Genomic DNA, 24,697 nt, shown 5'->3' with positions numbered 1-24,697 from the left:
GCCCTTTTAAAGAAAATGAGTCCTTTGGGTCTATGATGGATGAAACAGTAAAATACATTGGTTGGTGTTGATCAGCTTTACAAACTCCTTAGCTAAATATGGTACATGAAATCTATTGGATCAAAGCTAATTTTCTGTGCCAAACTCTGGTAATTACCTCTTTTAGCATCCTTAATCTTTAACTTTCATATATCTTTTAATAATTTTAAATGGCATAATGATAATGAATGATGCCAATATATAAATATGTATTTGTGAAAAACATAATTATTTTAGGGGTCAGCAGGTTTGTTATAGTTTTAAATAAATTAATGATAGGAGATGAATCAGTTTTTCTTAAAGGGATCTGGGCTTTCTTTGATTCAAACTAGACTTCTTTAGTCATGATTTTTAAAGAGTACAAAGGAGTTTAAAGATTAAATGTGAAAAGAAAAATTGTAAGCTAGTAGAATGGGAAGGGATTTTTTGGGTGGTATCTAATCCAATTCCATCACTTTGCCAATGAGGAAAATGGGAAGCCTATAGGGCTTAAATGACTTTCCTAAAATCACACTGTAAGTAACAGAGACAGAATTTGAATCTTTGAATATTACATGGCTCTCTGGCCAATACCACTCTCTTCACTAATTTTCAATGTGTGTTCAGATATGTCTTGACAAATTGACATGGCATCAGTATAAATTAGCATGACATGGGTGTATTTAGAGCTAGACAGTTATTTTTCAATAACTGAAAGGAAAAAGAAAAATCTTATTTCCTCATTTCCCACAATTTTATATCAATATATATATAGATATAGTTATAAATGATCTGCTAAAAACTTATAGAAGAGATATAAATTAACATAATGAATATTTTGTCACAGGTATACACAATATACATATGTGTACATGTTTATATATGTATACATGATACATGCCTACATAGCCACACATTTCTGTCTGTGTGGATCCCTATTATTCATTCAATGTCTCAAAACTAAGTAACATGCTGTATCTCTAAGTTTCAAGAAATTGGTAGTAGGAATTTTCTCACTTGTGAATATATATACATATATATACACATACATATACATATGATATAGAAATGTGCACAGAAATATATATATATATGATCTTTTATATAAATATAAAAGATGAATTTCTAAATAAATATAATAATGATGATGAGATATATAAAGATATAAAAGCGTAGATATTCAATTTCCAGGTCTTATTTTGGACAGATGCTATCCCATACTGTATTTCATACCTGATTTGATTCTCCAGAGTGACCAAAAGTGCTATCCTTAGAATCCATAGAGCATTTTGTTTAGTAACACCCTGAATTATTTTATAGGCACTATTTTCCTCCATAGTTCCTTGTTTTTTAATGTCTCTTTCCTATTAGATGGTAAAAATACATGGAGATTAAGCTTCATTTCTTCCTTATCCAATGAAATGTAATCTACTTTACAAACTTTAAAACAGAGAAGGTGGCATTTGTAGAGAAAATTTCCTCATTGAGAGTACCCTAAACTAATGAAATTACACATCTGGTACAAATAAAACAGTCAATCAACAAACATTTATTCTCTAATATATGAAAACATGCCAGGTGCTTTGTGTAGCTGTGGAATTAAAAAGCAAAAAGCTCCATTCTCAAAGAGCTCATAACTGAAAAAAGAAGACAAAGTTAAATCAAATATTTACTTGCAATCAAGATAAATTAGAGATGAACAACAGAAGGAAGCACTAGAATTAAAGAGAAATGGGGGGTGGGGTGAAACTTCTTGTATAAGATAAGATTTTAATTGGAACTTGAGAGAAGCCAAGAAAATACACAAAACAAATCAGTGGAAACTTTTCCCTCAAAAAAAAGGTGAACTTCTGGTTATCAACATGGATTAAAGAGAAAGAGAGAAATTAATAACTGAAGCAAAATCAACATCCGTAAAGAACTTATTTATTAGACTTTGGAATTGCAGATATCATCACCAAGTGCATGCGTTGGAGTAAACTAATACATATTTGTAATATCTTAGCACAGCAGGCCACACCATATTAAGGCTGGGATTTCAGCTGTAACACCAAATTTCTAATAGTGTAGATTTGCTTTTCAATTCTGACTGTATTTGAATATTATTAATATATTTGCCCACAAGTAATTGTTTTTGAAATCACCCCTCAGCAGCAACTTGATAGCTCAAACTGGGCTAGCAACATTTCCCCTCAATGCTTTTCTTGAGTGCTTCATTACCCCCACTGGGCTATTTATTGTTGGGATGAATGGAGATGAGATCATTTCCCAAACAATGCAAACACATTGGGGCAAAAATCAGTTAGAATTACTGAAGAATAGCAGATGGTTGATGTGGGTTAGTACCAGTTCTGTGAGCAGGGCATGCTCAGTAAGAAAATTTCATGTCGTTAGTAAGACAGAGATTGTTTTTAATGAAGGCTGAAGCACTTTCAGGCTAAGGCATAATACCCATGCTGCATGATATAGAATTAGCTGTTTAGCTCCTGTGACTATTAATCGATGATTTTGTGATGTACCCTGATCTCTTTGATCTATTTTAATTTTGTTTATTTTCATCACCTAGAGGACGATGTACATGATATGTCTTAAAATGTTTTTTTTTTTTAAACTATGTGATGAGAAGGAAGGTGATAGAAGCTCATAGAAGCACAGCTACTTTCTTCTGGGAGACTCTAATCACCTAACAAATACTTTGTTTTAAGCAAAGCTCTATGTTTGTTTCATCCAATGCCATCCCATTTTCCTGCTCTAAATACTAGTAGCTATTCTAAAATACTTTTAGTGGTCAATATCCAATGTGTTATATATTCTAGATTTTTCTCTGGGCTGCATTAAACCTATCAATAATAATACCTGCTAATGTTTGCCCTTGTACCTGAAGAATCTCACAAAAGTCTAGGGTTAGTCAGTCAGTTAATCAGCATTTATTAAGCTCCTACTGTGTATCAGGGACTTATGGTTATCCTGTGGAGTAGGCCTACATGACTTATGCTTGGATACACAGTGGGTACATTACAAATAAGATTCATATCCTAGCTTTTCCTCCTTCTAATACCTGTCCCCTTTCTCTACCACTCTACCTGAAGTAAAAATGGGAGGATGATTTGAATAACATTTCAAGGACTCTTTTGATTCTATATATTTATATTGGAAGGCAGCTTGGTTTAGTGGATAGTATACTGATCTTGGGATAATAAAGACTGGTAATGTAGTAAGTGTGCAATTCTATACAAGTAATTTAATCCCTCTCATCCTCGGTTTTCTTATCTGTAAATAATTATCATATGCCTCATAGAATTGTTATGAGGATCAAATGAAAAAGCATGGAAGATGCCTTGTAAACCTTAAAAAGCCATATTTACACTAGCTATAATGACATTAATGATCAAATGTTAATAATATATGTCATATGCTAATTATCTTCATCATTGTTAATCACACTGTTAAGTACCTGCATGATTTGGTTCTAATCTCTCCTTTCAGTTTTATCACACATTACACTCCTTAGAAATGGCATTCCATCCATATTTGGTTATTGCCTATTCCTTAGTCTAATCCTAGATTTTATTATCTCTATATCTTTGTATAGGTTATCTCTAATACCTTGAATATAAAACATCTATATTTTTATTTTTTTAATCCTCTTCTCCAAGAAGTTGGACACAATCTAAATAAGATCAAGGGTGAAACAAGGATGTCCATTATCACCACTATTATTCAACATTATGGCTAGAAATGTTGCCTTTAGCAAAAAGAAAAGAAAATGAAATTAAAGTAATTAAAATAGACAATGAAGAAATAAAACTAATACTCTTCGCAGATGATATGATGATATACTTAGAGAATTCTAGAAAATCATCCAAAAACCCCTTGGAAAAATCTCACAACTTTAGCAGAGTTGCAGTATATGAAATAAACCCACATAAATATCAGCATTTCCATATATTACTGACAAAGCCAATCAGCAAGAGATAGAAGGAGAAATTCCTTTTAAAATCACTATAGACAAAATATAATACTTGGAGGTCTACCTACCAAGACAAAGCCATTAACTATATGAACATAATTACAGAACACTTCTCACACGAAGAAGTCAAATCTAAACAATTGGGAAAATATCAATTGTTCATGGGTAGGTCAAACTAATATAAGAAAAATGACAATTCTGCCTAAATTGTTCTACTTTTTCAGTGCCATACCAATCAAATTGCCAAAAAAAAATTACAGAACTAGAAAAAATAATAACAAAATTCATCTGGAAGAACAAAATGTCAAAAATATCAAGGGAATTAATGAAAAAAAAAATACAAAGGATGATGGGTGAGCAATACCAAACCTAAAACTATATTATAAAGCAGCAGTTGTCAAAAACATTTGCTACTGGCTAAGAAATAGAGTGGTTTATCAGTGGAATAGATTAGATACACATGAGATGATAATCAAGACCTATAGCAATCTAGTATTTGATAAAACCCAAAACTTCAGCTTCTGGAATAAGAACTCACTATTTGACAAAAATTGCTGGGGAAACTGGAAAATCATGTCAGAAACTCAACAAAGCCCCACATCTCACAACCCATATCAAAATAAGGTCAAAATGGGCATATGATTTGGGCACAAAGGATTATATCATAAAGAAATTAGGAGAACAAGGGATAATTTACCAATCAGATCTTTGGAGAAGGGAGGAATTTATGACCATAGAAGAACTAGAGAACATTATAAAAGGCAACATGGACAACTTTGATTACATTAAATTAAAAAGATTTTGCATAAACAAAACCAACAGAAGCAAGATTAAAGGGAAGTACAAAGCTCAGAAAAAAATCTTTACAGCCAGTGTTTCTGATACAAATCATAACCCAACTAATGAAATGATATGAACAATTTTCAAAAGATGAAATTAAAGCCATTTTTAGTTATATGAAAAAATGCTCTAAATCACTATTGATTAGAGAAATGCAGATTAAAACAACTCAGAAGAAACACCTCATACCTCTTAGATTGACTAAGATGACAGGAAAATATAATGATAAATGTTAGAGAAAACTGGCACACAAATGCATTGTTGGTTGTGAAATGATCCCACCATTCTAGAAAACAATCTGGAACTATGCCAAAAGGCTATAAAACTGTGTGTATTCTTCCACCCAGCAGTGCCATTATTGGATCTCTATCCCAAGGAAATCATAAAGGAGGGAAAAGGACCCACATGTGTAAAAATGTTTGTAGCTGCTCTTTTTGTGTTAGCAAAGAATTGTAAAATGAGTAGATGCCCATCAACTGGGTAATGGCTGAACAAGTTATGGTATATGAAGGTAGTAGAACATGATTTGTTCCTTAAAAATGATCAACAGACTGATTTTAGAAAGTCCTGGAAATATTTACACAAACTGATGCTGTGACACAAGTAGAAGTAGGAATATATTGTACGCAATAACAGCAAGAATGTGTGATGATCAAATATGAAAGGATTTGGTTGTTTCCATTGGTTTAATGATTCAAAGCAATCTCAGTAGACTTTGGACAAAAAATGTCTTCTGCACCTAAAAGAAGAAAATTAATTTCTGTTAGACCAATACATTCTAGTTTAACTTATTTTTTTCTGTTTGTTATCTCTCCCATGGCTTTTCCCTTTTGCTCTGATTTTCTGTCCCAACATGATTCATGAAGCTATGTGTGTTAGAAACAAACAAAAACAAAACAAAACAAAACAAAAACCCAATATCTTATGTAGACACTGACTATGAAAAATGAACTGTGCTTATTTCTCAATTTATAAATGATCAAAAATATGAACAGATGGTTTTCTACAGAAGAAATAAAGCTATCTATAGACATATCACAAAAAAAGAAATTGTATATTAATAATTTGGGCAAGGTATGATTTAGAAATAATTTGATAATAGTGCATTGTAGAAACAATCATGGATACAACACAATGCCGAGGGTTTCTTGTGCTTTCAATGGAAAATTTGGGTAATATTAGCTGGCAGTCTGTCAAATGTATTGTTATAATTTTGTTTTCAATTTTAATGATATAGGTATATGACAATGACATTAAAATAGGAATAATTTTATTTTGAAATATCGATTTTAATTCATCAACATGAAATTTGTCGATTTTATATAAGAAGACAAGAAGAACAAAGCTATTTCTTCATTTCAGCTGAAGTAATGACTGCTGTTTGAACTCAGCCAGCAGAACCCCTTTAATATTTCACCTGCCCAGCCAATGAATATTCATGAGACTCTCTGATCTGTAATAACAGCCTAAAGACATGTGTGACTCTAAGTTGCATGTATAAAGGTAGTCTCAATAAAAGGGACTGTCCTCATTGGCTTATTGAAGCCACACTCTATCTGAAACAAAAATCAAAGATGCCAGAAGTTTTCCATGCTCCTTTTGAAGATTTTTTACCTACTTTCAGACATGTCAGTTTGTCCTCTTCAATATTAATATACTTGCCCCTAACACATTTTGCTCGTCTTTGTTTTGGTGTTCCAATTATGTAAATGTAGCCCTTTGATAGGCCAGGGTAGTCCCTCCAACAATTCAGACTATAGTATATCTATTTTTACCCATTCTGTGTAATTTTTGTTCATATCCTTTCACAAATTTGCTAAATGGTCTACCCAATGTACTGTAGACCTTTTATTCTGTGGACATCGGATGAATGCCATGGAACATGTAGCTTGTACATCAATGATTGTACTTTTGCTACAATGCTTGACTTTTTTTTTCTTTTTTCCTAGGCATCTGATAACCTCTTTTACCCCACTTTTTAAAAAAATAATTCTTTATTTGTAAATACCAAACTCCTTTTATGAAATATTTACTTTTCTGTTGTCTTTCAGATGATCCAGAACTGGAGCTCCTCAGACACTGTAGTACCATATGTCACAGTCATATAAAATTGTTCACAGAATGCTGATGTTAAAAACGATCTTTTGGGTTTAGGGAGACATGTAGTGTCATTCATAGATTTCTGTTATTTTCTTCAGGAATATCACATTGCCCTTTTTTCACCACTTATCTTAGCCTTCTCGTATCTTTTTCACTGCCTCTTCATGTTTTTCACTTCTAAACTCATAATCTGACAGAGGGGCTCAGTCTTAGGCTTTCTCTCTCCTCACGTCATTTCTTTGATTCTTAAGAAAATCAAGCAGTAAAAAACAGGAACCTGCAGTCTCATGTACAATTCCCGTTTTCTATGTATATGGAAATCTTGTCATATATTCTATTTGTTATGTCAAATATCTTTTTTAACTCTCTTTTTAGTCTCCTGGCTTCAGTTGTCCTTTCTATGCATTTGACTCCCAAATCCGTATCACCAGCTCTTTCTTTACTACCTGAGTTTTGGGATGGTATCTCTAGCTATAGCTCATGAAATCTTCAATTGGATGCCCCAACAATTCTTCAAAATTTATAACTTTAAAACTCAATTAATTATATTTTCAATTAAATATTCTCTAGCTTCTAACATTATTATTTATCGTTGTGGAACTACCATTCATTCACTTTTTCACATTTAATACTTTGGGGTTATTTTTCTACTTTTTCTTTCCCTCAGATCTCATAGAAAAATAATTACCAAATATTTTAATAATATTTTATTTTCCCCACTTATATGGAAAGACAGTTTTTAGCATTCATTTTAACAAGATTTTGAGTTCCAAATTTTTCTTCCTCCAAGCTTCCTTCCACTTCCTTCTTCCTAAAATGATAAGCCATTTAATATAGGTTATATCTATGCAATCATGTGAAACATATTCACAGTTGTGAAAGAAGAAAGAGAACAAAAAGAAAAAAAAGAAGAAGAAAATAAAGTAAGTGGGAAAAAAGTATGCTTCAAACTGCATTCACAATCCATCAGTTCTTTATCTGGATGTGGATAGTTCTTTTCATCATGAATCCTTTGTAATTGTCATGGATCACTGTGTTATAAAAAAGAGTTATGTCATTCATAGCTGATCCTCTCGTAATGGTACTGTTACTGTTTACAATGTTTTCCTGGTTCTGCTTATTTTACTTTTCATCCACTTCATATAATCTTTCCAGGTTTTCCTGAAATTGTCCTACTTGTAATTTCTTATAGCACAATGGTATTCCATTACATTCATATACCACAACTTGTTTAGCCATTTCTCAACTAATGGACATCCTTTCAATTTCCAATATTTTGCCATTATGAAAATGGCTGCTATGAACATTTATATGTACATGAAGGTCCTTTCCCCTCTTTAAGATCTTTTATTGGGATACAGATTTTTTATTATACCATCTCTCCTTTCCAGTTTTCTTATTATCATTCTATTACCAAAGTGCCAGTGCCTGAACTATTTTCAATAAATTCTTTTCAGAGTTCTCAACTTCCATTTTCTTTACCCTTTAATCCAATCTTCATTCCATTCCCAGAACAATATTGCTTATGTCTGACTCTGTTTATGTTATTTCTTTGCTCAAAAATATTCAGTGCCTACCAAATGAAATTCAGAGTCTAGGTCTATCATTCAAGATCTTTACAGCTCAGTACAAACTACTTTTCATGCCTTACCCAATGTAACTCTATCCACACATTCGATTCCCCAGTGAAATTGGATATCTCTCTGATCTTAAGTATATCCCTGTACTCTCCTGTTTGTGTGCCTTGGTTTAAGGTAGTCTCTATGTCTAATATGCCTTCCTCTTCACACACCATGTTATCTATTGATTTCCTAACTCTTTTTTTAAAGGCTAACATTAATATCCTCTCACTCTATGAGGACTTCTCTGATTCTATTGATTGCAAATGAGTTTTTGCCTTAGAGCTCTCAGGCACTTGGATGTTTTTTAATATCCTCATCATACACTAGGCTACGTATTTATCTTGCTTTCCTGCTAAAATATCAGCTCTTTGAGGCAGAAGTCACTTTCCATCCAGAAATAGGTTTTTTATGACATCCATTCCAGCATCTTTATTTTATAGATGTAGAAACTGAAGCCTAGAGATAATAATTGATCTCACCAACCTTACAAAGGAAATAAATACTAGTAAAAATAACAGCCATCGTTTTACATCACTTTAAGTTTATAAATCGCTTTACATAGATTATCTCCTTTAATCCTTACAATATGCTTTCAGGTAGGTGCTGTTGTTATTTCTACCTTATAGATGGGGAACCTGAGGTTGAGCTAGATTAAATAATTTACTCACCATCACATAGTTCATAAGTGTCTGGGTCTAAATTTGGACTCAGGTATTCCTTAACTCAATATCCCACACTGTAGCAACTGCATCAACCTACCCAGTCTCAAGTGGTAGAGTTGCCAAAGAAACCCAGATTCTCTGAGTCCCGATCAGATCTCCCTGCTCTCAGAATACAAAAACAGACTTGACTTCCTACTGAAGTAAAATTGCCAAAAGCTGTGCCAGCTCTAAGAATCACAATGATCTGGAACTTTGGGGTATGGAAAAGTGTTTCTTGATAGCATCCTTATTTAGAAAGATATAAGAAGTGAAGAGAGTCTTTAGCTTTGCTTTTGTTCGGGACAAAGTTTCCTAACTTACTCGCTTTACTTTTGCACAAAAGATAAGTCTGCTCTATTGCAAAAAGCTAATGCCTCAATGAAAGTTTGTTTTACTGGTAAGCATCATTGAACCAAATTTGAGTTAAAAACCTAGGAGAATGAAGCCAAATACTTATCTGCTGTGCTATTTCAACAGTTTAATTCTCAGTTGATGTGTTAACACTCTAATAGAGCAAGCTGGCATCTTAAACCTCAGTCCCCTGGGAATGAGAATTTCATGTTTCCCCAACAATGCTACTCCCCTCTTCCAACCCTAGTAACATGTGCCAAATTAAACTTTTTTCATTAAAAACTATTTGCATAATTTTGAGTGGGACTTTTGTGGAAAGGATGCCAATGTAGGATTTGAATTCAAACTTGATGAAAAGGTGAAGTGAAACTCTCTTTATTGATACAGTTACCATTGACTTTTTGTTTTCCAGGGATATTTTCCACTGTGAAAATTTGTGCTTAGGTTGGTAAAGTGGTCATCGTGTAGACAGAATAACCTGAATCCTGATCCCACCTAGGAAATATAAATATATATTTATATATTTATATATATATAAATATATATGTGTGTGTATGTGTGTGTGCATGTGTATGTGTGTGTATACACACACGCACACATACACACACACATATATATAATACACATACACATATACACACACATAATGGTGTGTAACTATGGACAAAGCTCTTTAACTTCTCTGAACCTCTGAAATTCTCTTAAGATATTTTTATCTTGTCAGTTGTAGAAAGCTTGTGACACCTTTTGTGGAGAAAATCTTATGGTCTTTCATTGTGAGTTGTAGTTCTGGTCCCATTTAAAGAAGTTTTTAATTCCTTCCCAGTTCCACACTTACTGTTACTCCCAAATAGGATGAATCTAATCTCTAGTTGATCTTTAGGTAATAAATGGAAATATTATTTAAACACAAAGAATAGACTGAAGAGGGATCATTTCTTATCTGGAAATGATCACATTCTTTCTCTTTTGTCTTTAAATCAATAATTTTTTTTTACTCACTAATCCAATTGGCTTGAAAATTATAAATAATAATTAATAATACTATTAATAATAGTTAAATAATAATGATCTTATCTCTAGATATTTCTCTATCTATAAATTATGTGACATAATAGATTGGGACAAAATGAATAAAATTCTGTTTAAAATATAATTAATTTTTTAAAATTGTATATGCACATATATATGTTCATTCATTTCAATTGTGTCTGATTTTTCATAGCCTCATTTGCGTCTTTTTTTGGCAAATATACTGGAGTGAAAGGTTTGACCTTTTTTTTTCTTTAAATCATTTTACAGATGAGAAATTGAGGCAAAGAGTATTAAATGACTTGCCCAAGATCTCAGTGCTAGTGTTTTAAGACCAGACTTAAACTCAGGAACTTTATAGGATATCATTCTACTTGATGTTACATCAATTTATATCATGTGATATATTTTATCACATTGTATTGAATAAATTCTACCATATATAAATATGGTATATAATTTGTAAAATGTCCAGAGAAGAAAAATGCAATAAGTCTATTGGCATTGTATCAATTAAGGGGAAGAATCAAAGTGGTTATAATAACAACTTATAGTTATTGTCTCCTTGTTTCCTATCAAGAGTATATTATAGTTATGTTTACTCTGTATATGTATGTGAATGCATGTATGTATATGTGCATTTATATGCTCCTTTTGGTGATTTAACTCCATTGTTTTGTATGTTTTGTAATTAGTTTAATGGAATTTCTGTTAGCATAACTTATTTTAAAATTTTAAATTATTTATAACAAGTTTAATAGTATACATCAATGCACCTAATTAAATATACTTTAGAATTATTTATAATAAATAAAATACCGTTGTATGCCTATTAGAGTTTCCATCTTTATTAAAGTAAAATAATGTTTGGAGAAAGCAAGCTTTTTGAAAAAAGTATTAGGCCATTAAAAACATCTTTAAAAGAGCTGATTTATTATATTTTTTTCCATATTTATCATTATTGACTAACTTTTGTTTTATTCTTAAGTAAAAGATTTCCTCAATTTATTATGAAGTAAATGTATTAAAGTATTGTCCATATTTGATAATATTTTTATTTTGTATTTCTAGCTACTCACCCCTCAACCAAGAAATGCAGAACTCATCATTGGTCTTTTGAAATTATAATTGTTTGACTGCCTTAGTCAAAATTCTCAGACCTTTTAGAGTTGTTTCTCTACACATTAATGTAGCTCTCATATACCCTCTTTTCTTGGTTTTGATTACTTTTCTCTGCATTAATTCATTCGAACATTTCTATTTTTTTGAGTTTGTCACTCTGTTCCTCATGGTACAACAAATTCCATTGCATCCATATACTAAAATTTATTCAGTCTTAATTAGGCAATTAAATAGGCAATTCCCCCTATTCTTTACCATCACAAAGTACTGTTGGAAATATTCTTGTACACAGAGGTGATTTCCCTCTGTCTTTAATTTATGAACTTGGCACCTAATACTCAAGAGCAGTAGCAGTGGTCATGATCATAGTAATGGTAATGACAATAGTAGTAGTCATGATTGAGGTAGTAGTATCACTGGGTCAGAGTCTATTTACAGCTTAACAATTAGGGGCTGTACCATTCAATTGTATTCTATGATATTGAAACCAATTCTCAGCTCTTCCAAAAGGGCATTTATTCAGTGAAAGTCATCATATAATCCCTCAAACATTTTTCTTTTTTCCCCTTTTATCCTCTCTGCCAATCTAATGGGTCATTTTGCTTTTTAATTCTCTTATTAATAGTAACTTGAAGCACTGTTTCATGTGGTTATTGAGGGTTTGCAATTATTTATTTAACAACTTCCTTTTCAAATCCTTTGATCAGTTCTGTATTTTAGAGTGGCATTTTTTCTTTTTTATTATTAAAGCTTTTTATTTTCAAAACATATGCAGAAATAAATTTCCACATTCAATACTGCAAAACCTTGTGTTCCAAATTTTTTCCCTTCCTTCTCTCCACCCTCTCCCCTAGAAGGCAAATAATTCAATGTATGTTAAACATGTGTAATTCTTCTATACCTATTTCCACAAATATCATGCTGCACAAGAAAAATCAGATCAAAAAGGACAAACAATGAGAAAGAAAACAAAATGCAAGCAAACAACAAATAAATAATGAAAATACTATGTTGTGGTCCATATTCAATTCCCAGAGTCCTCTTCTTGGGTATAGATGGCTCTCTTGATCACAAGACCATTGAAACTGGCTTGAATCATCTCTGCTGAAAAGAGCTACATCCATCAGAATAGATCATAGTTAATTTTGCTGTTGCCATGTATTATGATCTCCTGCTTTTTCTCGTTTCACTTTGCATCAGTTCATGTAAGTCTCTCCAGGTCTCTTTGAAATCATCTTGCTGATTGTTTCTTATAGAATAAATAATAGTCCATCACATTCATATATCATTACTTAGTCAGTCAATCTCCAACTGATAAGCATCCACTTAGTTTCCAGTTTCTTGCCACTATAAAAAGGGCTGCCACAAACAAGGGATCCCTTTCCCTCCTTTATGATCTCTTTGGGATATAGGTCCCATAGAGATATTACCAGATCAAAGAGTATGAAAAATTTGATAGCCCTTTGGACATAGTTCCAAATTAGTCTCCAGAATGGTTGAATCAGTTCACAATTCCATCAACAATGTATTTTTGTCCCAGTTTCCCCACATCACTCTAATATTTGCCGGTATCTTTTCCCATCATCTTATCCAACCTGAGAGGTGTATAATAATACTTCAGAGTTGTCTTAATTTGCTTTTCTCTGATCAACATGATTTGGACACCTTTTCACACGACTAGAAGTGGTTTTAATTTCTTCATCTGAAAATTTTCTATTCATATCCTTTGATCATTTATCAATTGGAGAGTGACTTGAATTCTTATAAATTTGAGTCAATTCCCTAAACATTTTAAAAATGAGACCTTTGAATGTACACATTTTTTCTCAGTTTATTGCTTTCCTTCTAATCTTGTCTGCATTGGTTTTGTTTGTATGAAAACTTTTAAACTTAATATAATCAAAATTATCCATTTTGCATTCAATAATGTAGTCTAGTTCTTTGAGAATGACATTTTTTCTTATGAATTATATCAATTTCTTACATATCTTTGGTATTAGAATTTTATTAGGGGAAATATGCCACTAAGATTTTTTTCCACCTTGTTTAATTCCAATTTTAATTACATTTAATTTGCTTATAAGTAATCCATCATTTGTTGCTATCGTTACCATTCTGTCATGTCCAACTCTTTGTAACTCCATGGATCAACTTTTCACAGGGTTTTCTTAGAAAGAGACTGGAGTGGTTTGACATTTCCTTCTCTAATTTTATGCAAGTTGTGTTTGAGTGATTTTCCTAGTGTCATAGCACTAATAAGATATAACATTATATTTGAACTCTAGGTTTTCTTTCTCCAAAGTCACTGCTCTACCCACTGAACCATGTAGCTACCCCAAAACTATCATATCATCTGCAAATAAGGACAATTTTATTTATTTTCTTCTGTGAATTATATATGGTTATATTTATCTTATTTTTTTTCCTAGAGTTCAAAGGCTTGTTTCATTTCATCCTGAAATCAGGATGTTTAGTTTCTCTATTTGTTATTCTATTAGTGTGGTTATTGAGCCTAAAACTTTCACCCAACACCATTGTTCATCTTAATATCAATGTCCTTTAATTGATTTATGGCTCTATTTCATGAAATACTTAAGTATCTGAAAGATTCAAGTTGATGATCATTCAGATGAAGTGGCATATGGGAACAGGTTGCAAAATCTTATAAACAATAAATTAGGAAGAAGTATTAAGAAGGATAATGAATAGCTGAGTAGTGCAGTGAATAAGAGCACTGAGCTTGGACTCAGGAAACCTTGTCTTCCTAAGGTCAATTCTGGCATCAGACACTTAGTAGCTGTGTGACTCTTGGTAAGTGACTTAAGTCTGTTTGCCTCAGTTTCCTCATCTGTAAAATGAAGAAGGAAATGGCAAACTACTTTAATATCTTTGCCAAGGGAAAACCACAGTGGGATCATTAAATGACTCAACAACAATATTATGAAAGATAATATCAATGAAATGTATTGTAAAAAAAAATATGGACTTATAATGTGTTAAGGGAAGGATAACTATTGCACTACCCATGTTTTCCACAGGCATCCTTACAATATCAAAAGAAAATGTCTCAGAATTTGGAATAGTCACCTTTTTTATGGAATTTAGGAGAGTCACATAGGGTAGATAAACATGAATGGGTGGGGTTGTAATCTACATCAACTGAAGAAAAAAATGTCAACATTGATGAGATGATAGATCTCTATTGGAGTAAACTACTTCAAATTTATTATATTTCTTATATATTTTAGATCAAAATTAGATGTGATATAGTGGCAAGTTTAATAGATGCTAAATATTTATATTAGTCATCTTAGTTAAAATTTAGTAAAAAATAGTGATTTTAATAAAAAAAATTAACTAAATATTTATGTTGATTATTTTAGTTAAAAATAAAAAGTTTAAAATCTTATTTTAGTTAAAATTTTTTTTAAAATTAGTTAAAATTCAATTTAAATATTTAGTTAAAAAGGAAAATGCAACATCAATGACTAGAATACATGCTAAATTTTCTCCATACCAAGACAAAGTCCATATGTAGTCATAAGCCCAAATATCATTTTTCATCTTGTAGAAGCAAACAGAATTGCAAGTGTAGGGTTTAGGTAAAAGTTATCAGCCTCTGTCAAAATTCTTTTGCCAGTACAAATTGTAAAAAATGATAACAGACATTATAGATAATATTTCTTTATAACAGCTCAAATTATAAAAAAATAATAAAGTTAAACCTATTACATCTTTAGTTTTCTCTAAAGAATTAGAATTTATCATTTTTTACAATTTGTTCTGGCAAAAGAATTTCAAAAGAGACTGATAAATTCATCATGATCTCCTGATGGCTATACTATAATATCTTGGTAGCTTGGCACAGTTTAATCCTTATTTGCCTCAGTTTTCTCATCTGTAAAATTAGCTGGAGAAAAAATGGCAAATCATTCCAGAATGTTTACCAAGAAAACTCCAAATTTGGTCATGAAGAGATGGACATGACTGAAACAACTCGCCAACAGCAAAGTTTTAATATATAAATAGTTTTCAAATTCATTTTCGGAGATATCTTTTAAATGCAAAACACTCATGAGTTTCACCTCAGGTTTCCCTATTTATTAATAGCTTCAAATCCCACAGAATTTTTTTTGTTATCCAAAGCACAAAGCTGTTTGATGTGCCATTTAGGGGAAAAAAAAGTTATGTAGAATTCTCAAAGAGAATCTTGACAGGAAACTCCAAAAAAATAACTTCTAGTTTTCTGTGTCTTTCATTGGGACAGTTAGGCCCATCCAGAAAGTGTTCAGAATTGAGAATGGCAAGTTAGAATCCGGAAACAATTTTTCCCATTGAATTTAGGCATGCAAGGAAAAAAAGATGCTTTCTTTAGATCTTGAAATCCTGGGCAGAAGATGAGGTTTGACAGGGGGGAGAAAAGGCATCTTAAATATATTAAGTCTTCTTCTTATGTGTCTGAAATGATGAAAGCATAAAGTTTCTGCAAGTAGAACAGCATTTATCTTTTATAAGTGTATACTTTAGTCTCTTGGAATTGCACTGGATTCACGGCAGTATTCTAAAAAGTCCTACGCTTTCAAGGTCCCTTGTGATTTAGTGAATAGAACCAGAACTTGAACTTAGAAAGACCTACTTTCAGATTGACAATAATTCTAACTAGATAAACTAGGGCTTGATGTGTCTGGACCTTTGTTCCTCATCCACAAAATGAAGCAGTTAGGTGACATGGCTACTAAAACTCACTTCTCTACACCTGTGATACTATAATCCTAGGTGGGCAAAATCGAATACAAAGTGGGCACACCTGAATTTGAGATTCAGCAATATTTGAGATTTGTTATTAATATGTGCACACATATATATATATGCATGTATATATTTGTATATATGATTTTCAATAATATTGATATTCTAGTAGGGATAATCATAAGTGCTAGGATTATAAAGATAAGAAATATAAATAATATAGGTGCTAGGAATATAAAGATAAAAATACAATAAAAAGTTTAAAAAGATAAAAATAAAAATTCATTATTCCACATATACTTAAGTGCATGAGACCATGAATGTAAAACTGGAATGAATTTTAGAGCTTATTTAGTTGAATTCTCCAGTGTTTTACAGATTAGGAAACTGAGTAACTTGGTAGGGCACATAGGTAGTAAGTAATAGAATTCAAATTTAAAATCTGTTCTTTGGAACCCATAGTTTTTCAGCTGCGATGTCCTCTCCCCTGATAGAAATGAAATGATATGAATAATTATAAGGTATATAATGTGTTTTATGGAACATTTATTAAGCACCTACTATATATAAGGCATTATGCTAAATAGTAGGGATATAAAATCATAAATGAAACAGTCCTGTGAAATTATAAAAATAAGTGTATATGTGTAATATATATGTATATATATATAGTCAAGTGAATATGTGTGTATATATACACATATATACTTGACAATACATGTATCTGTAAATATGTAAGTAAATATATAGAAGTATATATAGAACAAGTATTCTATATACACATGGATACACTTATTACATATACATATAAGTTATATGTATATGTACACATGGATATACTTATTGCATATATATATGTTACACATATAAGCATATCCATATGTACACAAATGTATTTTGTACACCTATACCTATGTATTATATGTGTATGTATGTAAAATAAGTCTTGTATATACTCAGATATACACGCATATACTTACATGAGCTGTAATAAGTATATATGTGTATGTGTATGCAAGATAATTTTATATATACACATATGTCTAAAAGTTTTACAAATATTATATCTTTGTAGTGGATGGATGGATACAGTAACAACAAAGACAAACTAATTCAATGGTTTCCCAAAAAGTCATCTGAGTTCATGTCTCTATTTTTCTTATGATTATTTCACTGACGAGGAAATAAATTTGGAAAAAGTTACTTTATCAAGATTACCACTCCATGACACAGCAGGAAATTATCTTCACACCTCCTGACCCTTAGGTGAGGGATTTTTCTTCTATCCAGTAAGGGTGCCCCCCCCCATCTTTTACCCCTGTATGGTTAAATTTTTCAATGTCATTCCTGAAAAAGTATTGCTATATCTTCATGTACAAACTAGGAGGATGATTTTGAATGAGAGCATATTTAGTGCCTGCTATCACAATGTGTTAAAAATAAATTTTATCATTGAAAAAAATTAACATTCTTGATTTATAGCTTTTGTATAATCTAAACATATTCTATTGTTATAACTTTTTATTCCTTTGAATGATGTAGAGCTAATTAAAATGTTCTGTGTCATATTTTCATATTAATATTAAAGTAATACAATACTACCGCTACTAATCAATACATCATAATAACACAGAATGCTAGGTTTTAAGCTATCGGATTCTGTTTATCTCCCTAATTTTTTTTATGCTTTTTCGTGTCTGAAGGTTCATGAATTTTAAGCTTATATATTAATGAGTGAGTGGGAATACACACACACAAACTATGTATATGCACCTATATGGCTACTTATGAGTTTGCAAAAATATTTTACTTAGATTTGAGGTATTAAGGAAACCATCAAGTGCAAGAGTTTGAATTTTAAATTCATACTGCACTCTAGTGGAGAATGGGTTCAATGCAAGCATTTTTTCCTCTAGTATGACAGACAAGTCTTTGGGGCAAGTTGTGATTTTCTCATTTTTCAAGTAAGAAATAATGTGTTCTTGCACTTGCTTCTTAGAAGTCATTAAAATTAAATTTATTTCATTTTAATAATTCAATAAAGCTCAGTCTTTTTCTAATATTATGAGAATGAGTAAATTTCTATATTCCTATTTTCATTAACTATATTCTAGGTAAATAGTACTTTAATACTTTGTATCTGTGTTTTCATTGACATGGATGTTTATGCTTTCCAAGTAGGTCATTCATGCCTTTCAAGCTTGTGCTCTTTTTTGTGTTACCATAAGCCTACATAAGAGTTCAATATAATACATCCAGAATGTTCCCCTTCATCTCTGGAAATTTCATGGATTTTGGTGGAGCATATAGTCTGTTCAGCAATTATCCCTTTCTCTTAGTATTTTGCCATGTTATTGTTTTCTTTGCCCATGAATCATATTGAAAACTTTTTACATTGTTCCTGAGCAGCTATTTGTGGCTGATTTATTACTGCCTGTTTTGCCCCACAAGATGTCTTTCCAAGGACATCCTTTGGGTAATCCACAGCTTCAAGTTTCCATAGACTGTAGATTCCTATGCCCTTCTGCATACAAAAACAACATACATTTGATTAAACAAAATGGATTTTCAGTGATAAATATGGGACCATTGAGAACACTATAAAATTTCCCCAAAAGGCAATGTCAGTCGGTGCCATGTTTCAAAAGTTTGAGAGACAGTTACTGTGTAATTTATCACTTTATTAAAATTGCTAGCATTTTAATAAAAGACATCAGTGGAATTCTTGAATACCAAAGACCCTCATGGCAGTGGGCTCACTTTTATATGCCCTTCAACTCTCATTGGCTTATCATTAATGAGTGAATGAATATTACAATGAGAAATGTGCTCACTACAATGAGGGTCTGAGTGACATTATGTCACCCTATACCCACACCACCCCCAACTTTAGATAATCTAATTAAAAAACTTATCCCTATTCAAACCTGAATAGAAGATGGGTTTCTCCTCTTTATGATTTCTTCTAAGGTTGGGTGGAGTATGACTAGGATGGAAGAGATTTAATTCAGCTCATTATCAGTATTGTCTTTCTAGAGACTGAACTTTTAAACAAAGACTCTAGAAAAAGGGGAACTCCCTATCTCTCCAAATGATTAGTTATTAATCATTATTTTTCTGAGTCACTCACTATTTCAGTGCTTACCGGGTGCCAGGAACCATGCTATACTCAGAGCATATAAAGAAAAACATGAACACAATCCTTTCTCCTATCTTATTGGGAAGACAGCATTCAATTATATACACAAGGAATGTTATCTCAGAAGAAAAACTGTAGTAGTAAGGGGAAGAAGATTAGGATGGAAAAAGTTAGGAAGGTTTTCTGAAAAAAAAAAAAAAAACATGAGATTTGAATTGAATCTTCAAAAAATATAGGGAAGGCAGAAAGAAGGAGAATGGAAAGAGAACATTCTAAGTGAGGAGAAAGATATACAGTGAAAAGCCCATGGAATATGATAGTAAAAAATAGCAGGAAGACTAGTGTCACTGAGTTCTTGTGTCCTTACAAGGTAATCAAGTATATAAACATTTGTAAAGGAAAATGGAGATAAGTTGTAATAGGGTTTAGAAGTCAATGAGAGGGTTTTATATTTGATCTTGGAGGTAATAGGGATGCACCGGGATTATTGAGTATGATAGTGACATGATTAGATCTTTCTTTATCATTTTGAAATATTTTGAAAAGATAGAGTGAAGTGCAGATAGATTAGAGGCAGGAAATGTGATGTAATATACATGATATCAAAATTTTGAGATCCCAAGAAATGCATAAACACATTAAAAAGTAGTCACTGATTTCAAGGAATGTATATACTAATTAGGTAGATAACACATGAGAGAAATACAATATAAGGAAGGAAACCTTAGAAATAAAGCCTCAAGTAAATTGTCTCATTTCTCTCCTTATCCAAAATTTTTTTTGAATACCTTATACAGAATTATAGCTTTATAGCCAGAAGAGATTTCTTATCCTTTGGTTATATAGTATACACACACACACACACACACACACACACACACACACACACGTGCTTATCTAGACTAAAATATATATGTTAGATAGCATTTGGACTTTGGTCTTTTAATTTGAAAATCAGCATTCTTTTGACTGTAGCACATTTATCTTTCCAAGTTCTATATGCTGATAGGATGGGGCAGATGAGGCTTTGCTTCAAAGCATAAAATATTGAGAAATCATGAAATTTTTTGACAATGGAGAAGCAACTGAGCCCTATCCAAAAACCAAAACCAAAACAAAAACACAGCTCTTGGATGAGGACCATTAATGAGATCATCTCCTCCTCTCCTCTACCCCACTATTCCATCTTCAGTCCCTTCTTAATGTTCTGTGTTGTTATTGCTTGGTTGGTTGTTTTTCCTAGCTGTTATTTGCAGAATTCATTCCATAAAGAATAATTCTAGGCACAATTCTGAACTACATATGTCCAAACAACCCAATGTCTTCTGCAGACAGGAGCATCTGGAGAACTTCATCATCAAAAGGGAATCCCCCTTTTATTTGCATTCTGCTTTGGCCATCCTCAGTGGCCAATAGCAGATGGATTTGATGAGAATAATTCTTTCTTTATTATGCCTCGTTCAATATTAATCATCAGGAAATCAGAGAACAAAGGTCTACCACTGAATCTATTGAGGCATCTTATACATTTAAATTTTATTATTAAATTATTAGATTTTAATTGCATTAGATGAAATACCTAGGGAAATTAAATTTATAAAAAAAAAGAAATTTCATTGATTGATTGACTTTTTTTCACATACATATTTAGGAAAATACTCCTAAAATTTTTGATATATATTATGTGACAACTTAAAAATAAAAATAAAAGAGAACAGAAGGGTGTTTTCTTTGGGATCCCTAATTTGCACCCCCACAAAAAACAACTGGTATGATCAAAGTGCTTTTTTTATCTTTATACTCTTGAAGGCCATATATGCCCCCTCTTTCCACAGCCTTGGAGCTATAATGGTCATATTCATATGTAAGGGCTCTGTTTTCTTTGATGTCAAAAAGTTTGTTTTCAACATCTTTACAGCTTTTTTCCTATCTTTTATCTGTTTGTGATCTCCCTTCCAACTTCATCTTTAACTGCCCCAATGATGGCTATGCTTAGTTAAGTAGCTTGGTAAGGTTTTTTTAAACTTCTCCATTTTATGAGGTAATTCTCCTTATAAATTCCCACTATTCTGTCCTCATAAGATTTTACCAAAAAGTCTTTATTCTAAATATGTATTATCCTTTGTTGAAATTTTGCTTTTCTTTGTAAGTTAAAATTTATTGACTAAAGCATTTTCAGGTTCTTTTGGTCTCTTTGTCATGGCAATTTATTTATATCAGTTGAATATTTATACAAATTTATAATAATCAGTATCCATGGCATTTCTTCTATTTAGCTCACATTTTTGCCAGTGATAATTTGTTTGGAAAAAGCTTTTAACTGCATGCCAATCTATACATACTTTATTTTTAAAAATATTTAGAAGATATAAGAATTTGTGTTAGATTTGATTGTCACATATGTTTTGTATGAATTGTATATCACATATATATACCACACATGCTTATACTTATATTTTACACATATATAAATGTCTTCAAATGTATATACATGAGTATATGTATAGATACATACATACCTATACAGATATACATGCATATTCTTTCTATATATGTGCTATCTATGTATGTGTGTGTATGTACATATATACTTTGCCACATCCTAATGCTTTGATCATGAAATAATCTGAAGTAAAACAATGACAACTGAAACATGATTTGCATATACATGCATATACAAGCTGACCTTACTTCAGAATATACTACAAATTAGAGGGACCAAGAATGTTCCCGTGTTGAAGGATGTTCTTGACCTAAATCTTGAAGGATATTATGAATTTCAAAAAATTGAGGTGAGAAGGGGATACATTTCAGGAAGGGAAGAGAATTAGTACAGAATCACAGGCATGTGAGATGGGGCATCACATGTGAAAGAAGAGCAGAAAAAAATGACCCAGAGAGTATGTGATAGAGAAAAAAAAAACATTGATTTCTTGATTCAAGCCTTACTCATTTTCTCTGTTCTCCAGATTTTCCATGTGTACCAGATGGGGAGAGTGAGACTGAGCTAGTACCTGATGATACTGAAGAAAAGCAAGAAAGGGAGAAGAAACACACCAATTTCACTTTGTGCAATGTATGTAATATTCAGCTGAATTCAGCTGCACAAGCACAAATCCACTACAATGGCAAATCACATCAGAAGAGATTAAAACAACTCAGCAATGGAAATAATAAAACTGATAATGGTAAGCTTGCCCAAATACACATTTTCAGTTTTATATGATGCAGTAAATTACTTTTACTCTGTGGGTTAAGAGATTTCAAGAATCAACTATTGGTGATTGCTTTTGGTGGTTTGGTGATATTTTGTTTTGCTTTTTTTCTTTAAGTGTGAAAATATAACTTTTGTCTTATTTAGAAAAGGCTTAATAAACACTGTGTCATTAAGACTCATTAAAATAAGTCATATTCAGGTGGTATTTTTCTAATTAAAATTGTTTGATGATCAAGTAGGAAACTGATTAGAAAAGAAAAACTATCCCATTTTGGTCTTGTACACATTTGGTCTTTTTGCATTTATTGTACTTCATCCAATAGATGTTTTGTAGTCTTTTTTTTTTAAGTAGCTCAAACTAAAAGTAGATTGGCAATCATACCAAGTGTGTAACTAGGATGGATCAATTCGAGCATTGTAGCAGGATACTAAATTTATGGAGAACTAAATTTAGAGAGTGTGAACAGAACTTGAATTCATTTTAGATGTTGAGAAATAGCTGCACTTATCACTGAGATGATCTTTAAATTTCTTCTTTTTAAAAGACTTGACCATATGGATGTCTATAGTGAGCTACTCCCCACCTGGCCTGTACTCCCTTCCCAATTGCCCTAAATAAGGATACATTTGCCCTGGGTTTGATTTGTAGAAATCTCTGTACATATAAACAAACAATTGTGGCTCAGAGATTAGCGCAATGTTGCTATATAAATGTATTCTCTTTATTTATTTATTTTAATTGGATTTAGTATAAAATTACTTCATCTAAACTTGCATGTTTCCCTTACTTGATTCAGATAAAGCTTTTCTGAAATCGCCAGTTAAGAATTCATGAAGTCATTTGTTTTCTAAATGTTTCAAATAAATACAGCTTGGAAATGATTGATATGGAAGTGAGATAACACCATTTTTCTTCACTATCCTGAAAGATTTTATCATGGAACTGCCATTGGGAAAGATTTCAAATGGCAATGACATTGAGCTTCAAATTAAAGTTGAGAAATCCAGTTATTAATCTGGGTGTTATCTAAGTATTTGGTTTGGACAGGGCAATTATTGATTTGTTTTAATGGCTTTGGTTTTTATTCTGATTTATAATGTTATATGAACTCAGCCATTACATTTTTTTTTTTTTTGGGTTATTCTTAGTGTATAATGATCTGGGGAGGAAAAAAGTTCATTTTTTTTTCATGCAACTAATTTTAATTTCATTTTAGGATTTTTTTAAGGTTGTATATTTTTAGTTTTAAGTTGCCAGAGGCTTAATAAGACCAAGTGTTCCATTTTTCTGCAATTATGTTTATAATGAATTGAATAGATATAAAATAACATTAATGAAACAAGTCTTAGTAAGTTTCATAGTTTACTGTATGTTGGGGTTATACAAGTGAGAATATAAATAATGCAATCACTCTGGCTAGAATTTTCATTTGAGAATGATATTTTGTAATTGGACATGAAGCCAAGGTGAGGTTTGAAATACCAGTATATTAGCAGCCAAATAGAAGGAACATTGAATCTTGTATCTCATAGTCATTATTATGATAGCTGGGATCTCAAAAACATGAATTTGTCTATCATCATGTCATCTTAAAAACCTTAATGAAGTCCTTCAGTTTGTATTTGTGTTCATGATCAGTGTTTTTCATCCTAGGAGATGCTTTCTGTCTTTCAGCTTTTTTTGTTCTCTCTTTTTCAGATTCTTCTTTTGATAGAAAGAAATTTCTCTTTCTCTTTAGTGAAAAAAGAATTATGTTTTAGTCAGTTAACATGGCAAAAGTTTAGTAATAAAGGTTTTCTTAAAGTTTATTCTTTGTTCTGTTTCTAGAGATCATG

At 31.7% G+C, this 24,697-nt stretch overlaps 1 protein-coding gene across 1 annotated transcript in view; it reads left to right on the top strand.

The window, feature by feature from the left end:
* LOC116419550 (translation initiation factor IF-2-like) overlaps positions 1–24,697 on the top strand; it is a 288,497-nt gene that overhangs the window by 212,026 nt on the left and 51,774 nt on the right. Inside the window, exon 3 of the mRNA XM_031940250.1 lies at positions 22,614–22,832. The gene's annotated coding sequence lies outside the window, so the exon portion shown is untranslated. The remainder of the gene's footprint in view (positions 1–22,613; positions 22,833–24,697) is intronic.

Source organism: Sarcophilus harrisii, chromosome 5 (assembly GCF_902635505.1).
Source record: "Sarcophilus harrisii chromosome 5, mSarHar1.11, whole genome shotgun sequence".
Classification (NCBI taxonomy): Eukaryota; Metazoa; Chordata; class Mammalia; order Dasyuromorphia; family Dasyuridae; genus Sarcophilus; species Sarcophilus harrisii.
Note: the sequence above shows the minus strand (reverse complement) of the source record. Positions and strands in the feature narration are given on the sequence as shown.